The sequence below is a fragment of the Protopterus annectens genome, chromosome 10.part0, assembly GCF_019279795.1.
Source record: "Protopterus annectens isolate FY-2018-M chromosome 10.part0, PAN1.0, whole genome shotgun sequence".
NCBI lineage: Eukaryota > Metazoa > Chordata > Ceratodontiformes > Protopteridae > Protopterus > Protopterus annectens.
In genome coordinates this window covers 404,185,133-404,199,993 of record NC_056744.1, presented here as the reverse complement: position 1 = coordinate 404,199,993, position 14,861 = coordinate 404,185,133, and the positions used below count along the sequence as shown (strand labels likewise).

The window sequence follows — 14,861 nt, the reverse complement described above, 5'->3', positions numbered from 1 at the left end:
TGTTTAATGAGAAATATAGGGAAGGGAGATTGTGGACCTACTGCCATTTCGTGATGAAGATTTTTTTTCTAACAGCATTTTTATCTAGACTATTCATACTATAAACCATATGGAATCTACGTGCAGGGGCGATTTTGTTTTGTATTTATATTGCAAAGGTGATATGTTAAACACTGACTGTATTTGCAGCTATTTTAGTGGGACTTGAAGACCCAGTTGAAGATGTTTCCCATCCTGATCTGTCTTTTTTGATAGTGACATCAACTAACTAAATCCATTAAAGCTGAATGCAATCTGAAGAATGAGGCATATCCAATCTAGGTTCATATCTCTTAAGTAAATTGTTTCCGAGTTGATGTTTTTAACCACTCAAGATAAAGTATCTTTCAGTTTTCCAGTGTGTTAAGTGGGTAATTTGGTGAAATATTTTGAGTTATATTCCCCCAGTGGAACATTGATGAAAATTTGTCCTTTTCTGTTAACCAAGGACAATCATGCAGGGTATAGATTAAGTGTCCTCAAAAAAAAAAAATATACCCAACTCTTTAATGAATTTGATATCAGAACATGTTGGAACCTGGCCACCTCATGTATGAATGCATTATACAGGGCTTTAAAAATGTCTCTTTTAATGACATCATTGCCAGGATTATACAGATTCAATATAAGTATAGTAAGTATTTACTTAAGTTGTTCTAATGGGGTCTATATTATATATTCAAAGCTTTAAAATTTCGAACCTCATATGTTCGACAACATATGAGCAAAACTTGAATCTTTGAATATATAATAAAAATGTAAAAAACAAACACTTACCTTAACACTCTGAGCAGGGGGTCAAGCCCCCCTGCACTACCCCATACCCCCCTACTTAAATATACCAACTCCGAGACTGCACTTCAGTGCAGAAAAGGGAAATTTTCCCATTCTGCGTGTACAGAGCTGTTGCCTTTCACCTTCGAACTTTACAAAGTTCGATCATATGGTGTCGACCATATGACATTCAAACTTTGAAACATTCGATAATTTAATAGGGACCTGTTCCAATGTATTGCATTTCAGTGCATACATTTTATTTCTTGGGTTTCGTCTGAAGAGGATTCAGTGCAGAATGGATGTGCAATGCTAAGACATTCAACAATTTAAGTTAAACAGTGCATGGCTGAAATGGTATACTGAGTTTTGCAGGGCCTTGGATTTTTGTAGCTATCACCTGCTAAAGTTAATAAGTGTCAGTATGGGTAAGTATTTTGGAAGAATTTTTTTTTTTTTTTTTTGTGGTAGACGATGTGGAGGAATACTTTTTTTATTTATATATTTGCTGACTGGTGTAGAGCACAGATTCAAGTGACTATTTTCAGCCTGGGGTTTACAATGAGGAAACAAAGTATATTTAGCAAGTAGGGTATGCAATAAGTGGTATGGAGATGACCATATATAATATAATCAATAATAAACTAACAGTTATGAATAGTGATGTTTTATGTATTTATGTCTGATAAACAGGAATAAGCTGATTAACAGGAGGTAAGAAATTGTTAGAACAGTGTTTGCAATTGGTAGAACATTATCTAAGCTAAACACATGTAATACAACAAGTTTCCAGTATTCACAATACAAAGAAAAAGAGCACAAGGAGCGTCATACAGAGTGATAGTGTGGAGAAACCATCAGGTCAGAGAATTCTAATTTCATTAGCCATATTGCCTCTTTTAGTAGCCTCCAATGAGGGCTACAATAGGTAAAGACAGTTGCATGGAATTTTGTTACAGTTTTAATTCCAGACTGTTTACGTAGTTGGAACTTGATTTTAGTTGAGTACTAGTTGAAAGGGCTGTGGAGGCTGAGGTTAGAACTGAATAACTAGAAGTTCTTGTAGTATTTCTAACAATACTCTTTATACAGTGGAGCACTCCAAAGAGAACAGAGTGAAGCGAAATGGCCTCCTTTTTGGTGTCATTCAACTGAAGAAGGTAAGATTTTCCACATTTACTGCAGTCTTTGACTGGTCACTTTATGATGGAACTGTTTCTTTCCTGTCCAAAGAGCTGATAGAGTGTCTCCCATGACAGGAAATGTGGCTCCAGCCCAGGGGTAGGGTTGTGGATGATTCTCACAAAGAGACATGTTGCACCAGCAAAATTGCTTTCATTAATTTACAGATCAGTGCATGGAAATGTGAAGGGTCTTTTGAGCTCTTTCTGGGAACAAGTTGACAGACCTATAGAGGAGAAGATTAGTAATTCCGAAAAAAGATGCTCTGCTGGTGGCTCTAGTTATGTTCTCCTTATCTTCAAGCCTGAGTTTGTGGAGAATCTTATACCCACATTGGTTGGAAATTTTCTCTAGTAATTCTGATAGCCTATTTTTGCTGACTATCAACAACTTCAGGGTTTCTGGAGGGGTGTATAGCATCTAGTGAGAAGCATTAAATATTGCAATGGTAGTGCAGATACTTGGGATGCAGTTGCTTGGTGATAGTCCATTCTCTCAAGGGCAGTTGTTCTGTGGACTTCTTACTACAATACTTTTGGTGCCTGTGTCTGTTGTAGGTACACTAGATGGCAGAAGCTTGAGTCACCTAGTTCTAGTGATTTTTTTAATCATTCCTTTTGAGATAAGTAAACTTAGACAAAAAATGAAGATGTTTTTGCATTATGAATCAAAATGGGACAGCTCCTGGATATATCATAAACAGGTAGAATTAACTATTTTGGCCTGCTAGTTATTATAGTAGTGTTAGCAGTTCAGTGGGTAGCATACTCACCATTGGTGCAGAAAGCTGTAGGTTCTTCCTACACTAAGCAGCTGAATTAATTTTTGAATACTGAAATTGCAGTGCAGCATAAGGGGGAGGGGGTGCTACACTCCAGAGTGTGCTGTTCTTTGGATGAGATGTTAAACCTAGATCCCATCTGCTTCAGTTGGTGGTAGCTCAGGGAGATGTATAAGATCCCACAGCACTTATTGAAAAGAGTTAAGAAGCTCTCCAATGCCCTGGCCAAATTTCCCTAAGTCAGTATGAGTGCCATCTCAGGTCTCCTCTCAAAAAGATGCCATTGGCCTAGTGGGACTAACCCAATCACCAGAGTGTAAATAAATAAATACTACATTTCTACTGTACTATTTTATGGAAGGTATGGATTCACATTCTTATTTACTCTTAGAGGAGAGGAATCTGTAAAACTGTGTGTCGGAGATGCAGCAAATATGTCATACTGTGCTCCAAATTCTCTCATATTCCCAGTTTGTCCATTCCTACATCTTTCCTGTCTGGTATTAACTTTAGCAATATGTTTATTGAAAAATGCACTCTGTGGATGAGCCAAACAATGTAATATGCAATGCATGCTTATCATGAAAGGGCAAACTCTGTACAGCCTATGTCTGCTAGCAGGTGATGATACCCATGAGAGTGCCACAGCAGGCTGCTGTCTCCTGCTTTCATACCTCATGCCAGGAGTACATAGGTTACAGTGCCTCAAAAATGACTGCTCTGATGATGTTTCTTGGCATGGTTCCCCATATTTAACAGCCCCCACCAGACTCATGGGGGGACACCAGCTGCTGCTGCCCCTGCATGCCTGGGACTAGAACACAGTTCTGTGTATGTATAGAGCTGCCCATGTTGTAATAACTTAGTAGGACGTTCATCCCTCCATGGCCCCAACCAGGAGTGAGGATATCATTTCTAGTCACAGCATAAGAAACGGGAAAGTCCTTCTATGATGTCAGAGCTAATGAAGGACTTCCACAGCTATTCTGCACAGAATAGCTATGGGCACTTGGGAAGCCAGCTGGTTTTCCTATCAGGAATGTAGTCAGTGATGGCTCTGATGAAGTGTGACAAATGTCAGGTGTACACCCATGACCTCCAATAGCATTACAATCAGCCTGTGTGGCTGAACATAAGCTCTCTGTGGCTCTTTTTGGACCCACATAGATGTAGCATGGTGTCACATGTGCATAGATTCTTCATCAACACCTCATTCTCTTCCTCTTCCTCTTCCTCTTCAAATGTGTCCTGCCTATGGCACTGTAATTCAACCATGTCACCAAACATTATAAGGCATACTAAAAGGAAGGGGATTTCAGGAAGCAATGCTTTTCGCAATGCATCCACAGGTCACACGCAATGCCACTGTGAAGACATAAATGTGGCACATACATGAGATGGAAGGTTCCACAGACATAGAAGGAATGCATGCAGAGATATGCTTAAAATAATAATAATAATATCTAGCAGTTCAGCACAGAGGGTTAAGACTATGATCCACCATTATTTTGATTTCCGCGGCCTCCATTTTATAGTGTACGACTCAGCAAATTACTTAACCTGACAGTCCTCCCAGAGCTCCTCTAATAGGAAGCTTGTGCTTTGTGGATTTACCTGATTAACAAAAAGATTCCCTTCACATACCTTTTTTTGTACATTACTAATACACAGGAAAACATTTAGGACCACTCGCTATTTTGGGAATCAGTGCTAGAAATCTAGAAGTAAACTGTAATACAATTTTTTTTTGTTTTTTTACTTTCTTCATAATTCAGACAGATCATCCCTACACAAACACTCATTCTGAAACTTAGATTCCAGATCTATGCAATGTGAGTCCATCTCTACTTATAGAAGGATCAAAAAGGTCAAAGTCTGATTTATATATGTTGCACCTAAGAATGACAAATCCATTGTAGAAGATGCTCCTCTGTGGCCAGTCTGGGTGACAGCATATTGATTGGCAAAAGTCTATTGATGGTCTCATTCATTCATGCGGTCAGACAGACGATAATTCTTGTGACAACGGCTGACAAGAATGTAGGTTCATAGATTCATAGGTTCATACTAGGCTATCTGCCCTAGGGCATTTATAAGCCTAGCCAGAGTGTGTTTGGCTTTCGCCACCCATTTTAAAGGTTCAAGTCTCTCGAGTATGTAGCTCGATGGGATTTGGATTTTCTGAGGTGCAGCATGTCCATTAATTCAGGGTTGGACATGGCTTTATACATCAGGCACAGATCGCCTCTGAGCAGGCGGTATGCCACTGAGTAGAGCTGGAGTTTCTTTAACCAGGCAGCATATGGCATCTGTGTGAGCCCTTTGATCCTCTTGGTGAGGTACTTTTGGGGTCTTTCCAGTTGCTGCAGGTGTCTGGTAAGGTACATCCCAAAAGGGGCATTGTACTCAATTATGGGCCTGATGAGGGATGAGTAAAGAGGCACGATGACCTCCCCTGATCTAGATGTGAATCCCTTCATGATTAGGTGGGCTATATAAAATGTTTTTCTAACCACTTTGGCCACGTGGTTGTCAAATGATTGATTGCTATCAACTTGGGTCCCCAGGTCCCTAATTACTTCTTCTGTACTTAATGGATTACCACCTATGTGGTAATTTGTGGGCACTTTGTTTTGCCAAAGGGATGACTATACACTTTTTGGTGTTTAGCTTGAGGCCATGGCTCTGGCACCAGTTGTCTGTTTCTATGAGGCCCTTTTGGAGGATGCTTGTGTCGGCTGGAGAGTTGATTATGGCGCCCAGTTTGCAGTCATCTGAGAACTTGGTCAGCCACAGTCCTTCCGTGTTGGCCTGTACCTCTGAGAAATATATACCGAACAAGAGAGGTCCCAGGACTGAGCCTTGTGGGGCACCACTTGTAACTGGTTTGGAGTCTGACATGGCTCCAGCAATTCTAACCATGTGGATTCTGTCCTTGAGCCAGTTTTCAACCCATCTAGTGACATAGGGGTTTATATTTAAGCTGGTGAGCTTATCTATAATGCCAGAGTGGGGTATTGTATCGAAGGCTTTTGCGAGGTCCATCGTCAATGGCCTTGGTGACTGTTTCAAAGAAATCAAACAGGTTAAAGAGGCAGGATCTGCCCTTAACAAAGCCAAACTGGGTAGGATCCAGTGTCTGTAGGTCCCCAATATCTTTATTTATGAGGTCCATGATGATCCTTTCCACAGCTTTGCAGACCAAGCTAGTCAGGCTTATGGGGCGATAGTTTCCAGGATCCGTTGAGGCACCACCTTTGTGGAGAGGGACCACTGTTGCTGTACGCCACTTTTTGGGTACATATCCTGTAGTAAGGCTGAGACTGAACAGTAGTTTTATGTTCGGGTTTAGCTCTTCTTGGAGTTCATGTAGGACACAGCCCGGGACACCATCTGGTCCCATTGATGCTGTGTTTTTTGCTTTGGAGAGGGTGGCTCTTACCTGAGCATCTGAGATGTCAGGGGGGGCAGCACTCTGCTGGGATAGATATTTGCCCTTTTGGTGGGGAGGGGGGGAGATGTAGGACATGATAGTACACGTATATGGGTCTTGACAAATACTCCCACGGCACTGTGCTTCCTGGAATAATATCAGAATCAGTAAGATATCACCTACAAAACATACAATGGCAGAGATTTTATTTCTGTAGAAATCTGAAAACAATTGACCCTTCTTTCTTTAATCATACACTCATTTCCATTATCTGGTGTATCCTCTTTAGAATCCACGCAGCTTGGTTTAATTTTGTCTTCCTCTGTGTCCAAAATATCATGGGTTTCATATGGAAAAAATGGGTCAGAATAGTCAGCTTGCATGAAATTGCTCTTGAAATTAAGATGTTAATGACCAACAAAGATAATATTTGGACAGTTTGTCATAAAATTAGGTTGGTGTCTGACTGAGCTAAATTCAGACAAGTGTCCAGAAAAGTCATGAGTAGAATTAATTCAAGTGAAATAATATACTAAATTAACAGTGTTAGGCTAAGGTTTGTTATGCCTGTACTGAAGAAGCACATGCAGAAAGCCCAAGAAATGCAGCAACAGGTTTATAATAAAGAATGTCCAGCTTAGAGAATTTAACCCAGGGGGCCTGGTATTAGAATTACTTCTGTCCATGAAGAACATATTTCTGACTAAGTAGCAATGGTCATTTGAGGTGATTAAAGTAACAAATGTAGCTATATATTAATGATCCCCAAACATTCCGGAGAAATGTCAACCAGCTATTTTATCCTGGAGATAACTCAACACCTTCCCTTTCCCACACCTCAGTGATTATGAGGTTGTTGGCCTATTTATATAACATCTTAATGACTGTGTCAAATGTCACATTAGGCCTACAGTTGTTAGCATCTTTGAACCTGCAAACCACTACTGTCCATCCTTCATCGCCCATTAATTTTCTGCATGTACTGTGTACAGACATCTACTTAACCTTAATTCAGGGTCTCCTGCTATGGATAATCAAGACCCCCCTCCATTTCTTAAAAATTGTTTTTAGGTCTCTTATATCCTTTTTAAATTTTTAACAATCCCTCTATCAAGGAAAGCTGTGTCCTTGTTAATAGGAAGCAGGCAGTCACTGTGTTGCACAAAGATGGTCCTTCTGTTATTTTGAATTATCTGCCTCATTGTAGCATTTATGGAGAGTCTATCACCTTATCCAATATATACTCACCTCAGACTTGATCTCCAATACATAGTATCACTTTAGGCCATAGAAAAGTAGAGACACCTTCCTATAAATAGTTGACGTCATCCACAACAACTTTAATTACAATAGGCTGGTAGGTGTATTCTTCTTGGACCTGTAAAAATCATTTGACACAGTATTTTATCCTAAGATACAGAAAGTCTTCAAATGCTATGGGGGGAATTTAATAAAGCTTACACGGACTTTTTCTCCATGTAGGCATGGTGGCACATTGCTTACACGAAAGTAAGCAGGTTTGTGATTGAGTAAGCAGAGCTGAGCGGTGTGCATGAGCACGCCAACACAGAAGTATCTATGGCATACAAATCACCTCATAAGCAGGTGAATTGCATGCAAATGAGGGGTTTTATCCAGCAAGCAGATAGACAGTCCTGCAGACCCCATGTTGGTGTCCGTAATGTACACGGAAAAATTCCATGTACAGGATGTTAAACAGACAACAGAGGCTGTTAATGTGCAGTTAGAAGGACAGAAATAGCATAGCAGACACAGATATGTGTAAAACTATCTACCATGTGTCTGAAACCGTATGGAAAATAATTTAAAATATATATATTTTTTTTAATATCAGGGTATGTTTGTATGGCACACCGCAGTGCACAAACATGCCGGTATGAAAAAAAAATTAAAAAGAGTGTGAAAATGTAATTTAGTAGTATGTGACAGTAATGCATGATAGGACCCTACGTGATGTATCTACAATGCTGGAATGGTGCTGTTGTGAAGGAAGCAGGGCCAAGAACCGTGAAGTATCCACGTTGTGTGCTCAGATCCCTATCAAATGAGGTGGGGATACTGAATAGCACAAATGGGTATCCATGTCCACAGATCCCATCCATGTAGGCACAGAACTGTGTTGGTGTACCCAGAAGAGGTAGCTGACATCAAAAGGGGGTGTGTCTGTGGACTTTTAAGCTCACTGGAGCTCAGCAGCACCTGTTTGCACAGCACGGTGCTCTGCTGAGCAGGGGGGCATGTACGCTGACTGCTAAGCTTTTTTACCTTCGGGGCATGTGTTTATGTAGGTTTGTGCAACACGCCACTGTGCTGAGCATGCCCGTCCATGGGGTTGTGTCTAGTGACTGCTGAACATTGTTTATCTTTGTGGTGCAGATTTGCAAGGCATGCTACAGTGCTGAACGAGGAAGGCTGTAAAAAAACATTGGCTGAGAAAGCCAATGATATATTAATTACTGATGACCCCTGTTTCACTTAAACTAGGTCCACTAAAACCACTTAATGATGTACTTGGCAGGTGGAAAGCATCATAGGTAGCCAATCACATAGGATGCACCTACATCAGAGCAATATAAATGTTGCATACAACCTACAATCTCATTTCACCCCCATACTCTAAACCAGTTGAGTACAAACTTGGGATTTTTAACTGAAGGAATGCTAGGGGCTGCTGCAGGGCTGCTACATCTGTATGTGCTAGAGGCTGAGGTCAGTGCTGATGCTGATGCTGACAATAGACCTAGACTGAGAAGGAGAACAGTGTTCAGGCCCAGGGTAAACTCAGAGCCAGAGCCAATAGAGGGGAACCCATCCCAGTGGAAACAAAGTTATGTGTAGCTCTTAGGGTACTAGCTACAGGTACTTTCCAAAGACCATCTGGGACATGATGGGAGTCTCGCAGACATCAGCATCCAGGGTACTCCACCAGTTCCTGGATGCCATGCTACCACATGACAGTGAACACATTTATTTACCCCACACCCCTGAGGAGAGGGTCAGCAATATGCAACACTTCTACCATGTAGCACACTACCCAAGGTACTGGGTGTCATGGCACCACCTGGTGTGGAGGGTAGAATCTACTTCAACCACAAGGGTATCACTCCATCAACTGCCAGGTTGTGTGCAATACTCAGGACATTATCATGAATGTGTGTGCCGACAGCCCTGGCAGTTATCATAATGCCCATATCTGGCATGCATCACAGCTGTACCAGATGTTTGCTAGGGGGAGACATCCCGCATGGCCATTTATTGGTGGATGCTGGCTATGCACTAGAACTATGGATGATGACACCCATCAGAAATGCACACACACCCATGGAAGAATGCCACAATGAGGCACATGCACAAACTAGGAACATCATAGAGCATGTGTTTGGGCTGCTAAAGTCACGGTTCCAGTGCCTCAATATATCTGGTGGACCCTACAGTACTCTCCAGCCACATGTGCACAGATGTTCATAGTATGTACCATGTTATGCAATATGATCCTGTGGAAACAGCTGCAGCAGGATCAGCAAAGGGAAGGGATACACAGTCTCCCACCAGTGCCTAGGTCCCCACAGCCACACTCACAGGGGGACTCAGAGGAGGAATCCCCTGAGGTTGTCCCTGTAGGCAGATGTAGGCATGCCCAGTATGCCCTGGCCTTGGCCAAGAGACAACGCATAGCATATGCACTGACAACCTAGGGCCCTAGGGACTGACACCTTACTCCAACTCGCATACATATAATAAAAATGATGCCAGCTAGCCCACACAACCTTTACATAACCATGTACTGGCTGTGTATTGCATGCATCAGACAGAGTCAGCCCCGAACTAAAGATCTGTCAACTACTGCATTCGCAAGCTACGTCACTCTCTTATACACCACTTGTAAGGGGTACTAGAATATGGTAGCATATGTATGGCTCTGCGGCATGTATGCAAGGGAATATAGTGGGCTACTGGGCTACTTGCAGAGATCTAATAGCCACTTGGGAAAAATCCACTATGGCATTCAAGGGAGATGGCAAACAGTGGGGTCACAAGACAGTCACATGACTGTCTATGTCAGCAGAGTATGGGATGGTCGTCCCCCACCCCCAACACGTCAGTGTTCCAATACAACTGTTGTAACAGTAAGTCTGTAATAATATATCAGTAGACTTGACAATTCCAGGGCTGTGACAGAGAACCTGGCCACTCGTTGTATTTCTCACCTAACAAAGGAGTAAGAATGTATGTCTGTATGTTGTTATTAGTGTGAGGAATGAAACCTCTCTGCCTGGTGGTTGGTGTGGCTCACTGAGCTAAGGACATTAGCATGGGTGATGGTGTCCCTGGTTTAAATCTTGCAGCATCTACATCTTTTGCATGTGAGGTACTCATATGGTGGTATTCCCACAGAATGTCATACCCCTCAATCTGTTACTGCAAGAAAACTAGACAAAGCCAGACAAAATGGGGGGACAAAGGGTCTCAGCTACAGACAGACATTACAGATGCTCTGATGAACCTAGAAGGTGGCTAGTATAACAGCAGGTTGCAACAGGACAGATAAGTTGCAGGATGTAAAGGCCATCACTTAAATGTGTCAGTATTTACAACAATTCAGTGACTGCATTTTACAGTATTCTACCGGAAAACCACAGATGTATGGGGAACAGACCAAACATATGGGGCGAAATGATGGACATTCTGCAAAAACATGTATAACGAGAGGTATGCAGACTGTCAGCCTGTGTGGGGTGTTACATCACATATCCAGTTACATCATACCTCTCAACCTCTTAGAGCAAGAAATCTGGACAAAGCCATGAATAAAAGTGGGACAAATGCCCAAAAATAGGGATAATGTATGAATATTGCTCTTACAAACTAAGAAAGTTGGTAGAATAATAGGTCTTGCATTAGCATACATTTCCTGATGGGTATGGAGTCTGAAACTCAAATGTCTGCCATTATTTCTAACTTCAATCTATAATGATTTCCCAGTAATTTCCCAGAAAACCACTCTTTTATGAAAAACAGATTAAAAATATGAGGCAAAAATCTGGACATCATATGAAAGTCTGTACAGTTGACTGTCTAGGATTTATATTGGTATTTCAAAATAGCATTCAGCTGATAAGAAACAGTTTCACTGACTACAGGTAAAGTAACTTTAAAGCATTTCCTTTAAAAGCTAAAACACGGTGTGGATCATAGCAACTGTTTAGTAAACTTCACTCAAGGACAGCAACAGACCAAAACTATGAGGCAAAAATCTGGATATTCTGCGAAATCTGTACATTTGAGAGATATGAGTCACATATTAACTACGGTAAACAGCCAGGGAATGCCTTGGACAAGTGCAGGGAAGTCCTGTACTGCCAAAATAGGTGCAGTAGCCAATGTCTGCAGCACACAAAATCATGGACCGGATTACAGGTAGCTCTGGCCTGGAGTCACCTTGTAAGTACTGACAGTCACTCCTACATTGAGCACAAGTCTGTTGCCTCTTCCTCACAAAGACCCACTATGTGGAAATATGTCTGTATATACAGACAGCTACTTATACACATCTGTCTCTCCCTATCCCCCTCACACATGATTAGTGCATCTATCAGTATGTGGTACACACACACACACACACACACACACACACACACACACACACACACATATATATATATATATATATATATATATATATATATATATATATATGATCACACTATATGTATAGCTACATAAAGTACAATGATTACACACAGCAACAGGTAAGGAGGCATCCCTGTTATACACATTTATTTATATATATATATATATATATATATATATATATATATATAATGTGTGGGGATGTACGAATGTTCCTACATACCCTCTGAATGCTGGGGTTATTTGCACTTACACATGCCAACAGTTGTCCGATGGGACCAGACCAAGGCCACAACAGTACATTATCCACTCATACACAGACCCTTGAGCCTGCTGAATGTCACCCTGTAGACATACACAGTTGAGCAGGTGTTGCAGTGTACAAAGGGTCAATGCATGTCTTCGGCAACCCATATTGTTCCTGGCCACATATCTGCCTGTCTAACTGCAACCAGCCACATATGGCCATACTGGTAACTGTACACACACAGCAGGAGTATTAACAGGGATTTCACTCTTAGGACACTAGATACAATAACAGTACCAAGCAATATCACTCTGCAGGCCATACATGCTATCTAACACAAGGCTACTTTGCGTACTCCACAAGTACTGTGCCTGCATTCACATATATAAGAGATATAGCCTGTGGTGCATGAGATAAATACTGCAACCTATATTTTATACTACTAGATAGATAGGGGTTCTAATCTCACAGCAGCCAACTCGTGTGTGGTGTGTGTGTGTGTGTGTGTGTGTGTGTGTGTGTGTGTGTGTGTGTGTGTGCGTAAATATATCCCCTTGCAGCACTACAGAAATACCCGTTATGACCTATCTCTGTGCAATGGTTATGCATTTTATGGTGCTGTGACTGGCTGCTGGTCCTAAATTGCCCCCTCTAGAAATTAATAACTGATGTCTGCCATCTGTCTGACCTGGACAGAGGATATTTGTACATGTGTCAACTCCATCACCACACATTGATTTGTAGGTTCAGAAAACTCAGGTGACACATAGCAAAGTATAAATTCATGAGTACGCTGACTGCCACCATTGTCCCTGATAGACTGTTCAAGACATATGTACCTAGGAAGCCATGCACGTACACTGCCATACCTTGCTGTTCTCATATCTGCTGTGTTGTCATGCCATTTTATGCCTCTATATTGATGCCATGTAGCCATAGTTTATGTCTTCAGAAACTTGCAACAGAAACATACACAGGTCCATGACACACCTGTCATTCTGTAACAATCCTGCCACTACAACATCATGCAACATAAGATAAACAAAATTTGATACATAGTCATGCCACATGCCAGCATACAGTATCTGTTATGGGCCCCAACAAGTAGTATGGCAAAACAATATAGCACTACACAAGTACATGTCAAGTAATAAAGTCACTCTGTGTATCAGACACATAGTTGCATTTCCCTACATCAATGGCATGGATGACAGGGATGTGGCATTAGGTATCATCACATGCACAGGGTGTGGTGTGGGGGTGCTGGAGGCCTAGGCTGTGCCAAACAGTTGACAGTATGTGTGTGAGTCAAGAAGGGGTGCGGGTTAGATGGGCTATGGAGAGGTGCCATGTGTGTCTGTAGGTGACTTGCATGTGACAGTGGCGTTTGAGTGTCTGCATGTACGCAGTCAAGTCCAGTGCTAGCCCTACACATATGTATGGTGAACAGCTGTGGACCATACATGGTAGAGTTGACAGTTCACAAATTCTGGCCATGAACACGGGAACTGGCTCTGCCAGGAGCAGCACTGGCACCACCATGCCTAAGGTCAGATACAGTGTTAGTACCTGATGATGACTGCTTTCTGCTGGGGCTGTGTCTCCCACAGGACCACCCAGGACCATGTTCTCATGGCCTGCCACATCATGGTGTGGACAGCACACTTCCCATTGTAGTGTTTTAGGTACTTCCACTATGGGAGTGTAACTGTGCATGGTCACATGGACTCTCAGTCGATGGTGTTGATGACCTATGTCCATGTGTCCGACGCCTAACTCCAACCAGATGTTCCAGCATATGGTCCAAGACAGACACTGTCTCAGCCCACTATCTTCACTACATCAGTGAACCAATCCAGGGTGTCCCCAATGTGGTGGAGGCAGTCACGGATGTCAGACTGTGCTGCATCGATGTCAGACTGTGCTGCATCTATAACCCTAAGCATATATCTGGCATTGCATTCAGAATGTGCCTGTGCCTCCATGATGGCCTGAAACATATATCGAGTGACTCATGATGTGACACCAGCAACAGGTGGTGGACAGCATCAGGCCTCCTACAAGCACCCCTGTCAATCTGCCTGTGTGGGACCTCTCTAGCTCTCTGCCTATGACCAGTGTCTACACTCACTGGAGCCAAAGTTGTCACACTTCCCTGTTCAATGTCTCCACCCTCTGACTGTCCAATATCTGTGGCCTGTGGGGACTGGGTATGTGTGGGCATACTGACTGTGTGCGAAGACAATGGAGGCAAAAGAGGAATGTCAACCTCTGGGACAGATTCAGCCCCTGACAACCCCACCTGCGCCTCACTATGGCCATCATCATCATCGGAGTCCGATGAGACACTGACATCAGGTTGTGAGGGGGACAGACTCCAACCCCCCTAGTCACCTGTGAAAACCAAGACAAAAGCAGTACATTATTACTGGCCTATTATGTATGGTAATCCACACAGACTCATACAGATGAGGATCCACAACTGCATTACCAGTCTCACATCTTCTCATCTCCGCTCCCATGCACAACAGACAACCTCACAACATACACATACAAGTCAAGCCGTTTATACCATGCACTTTGGCTACACCTCTTTAAAATTGCCAGTACAATCTACCTGTAGGGTATTCAATATGATATTATATGGGATAGAATTACACATAAAACCCAGTACACCTATCTTGAGAATGATATGCCACTACTAGTGTCACTGTCTCAGGTATGTACCATCTCCCTTTTTTGTTTGAACAGGC

The 14,861-nt window shown here is 42.3% G+C and overlaps 1 pseudogene; it reads right to left on the bottom strand.

Moving 5' to 3' along the window:
- LOC122814163 overlaps positions 1-13,734 on the bottom strand; it is an 89,187-nt pseudogene extending 75,453 nt beyond the window's left edge.
- Between the last annotated feature and the right edge of the window lie 1,127 nt (positions 13,735-14,861).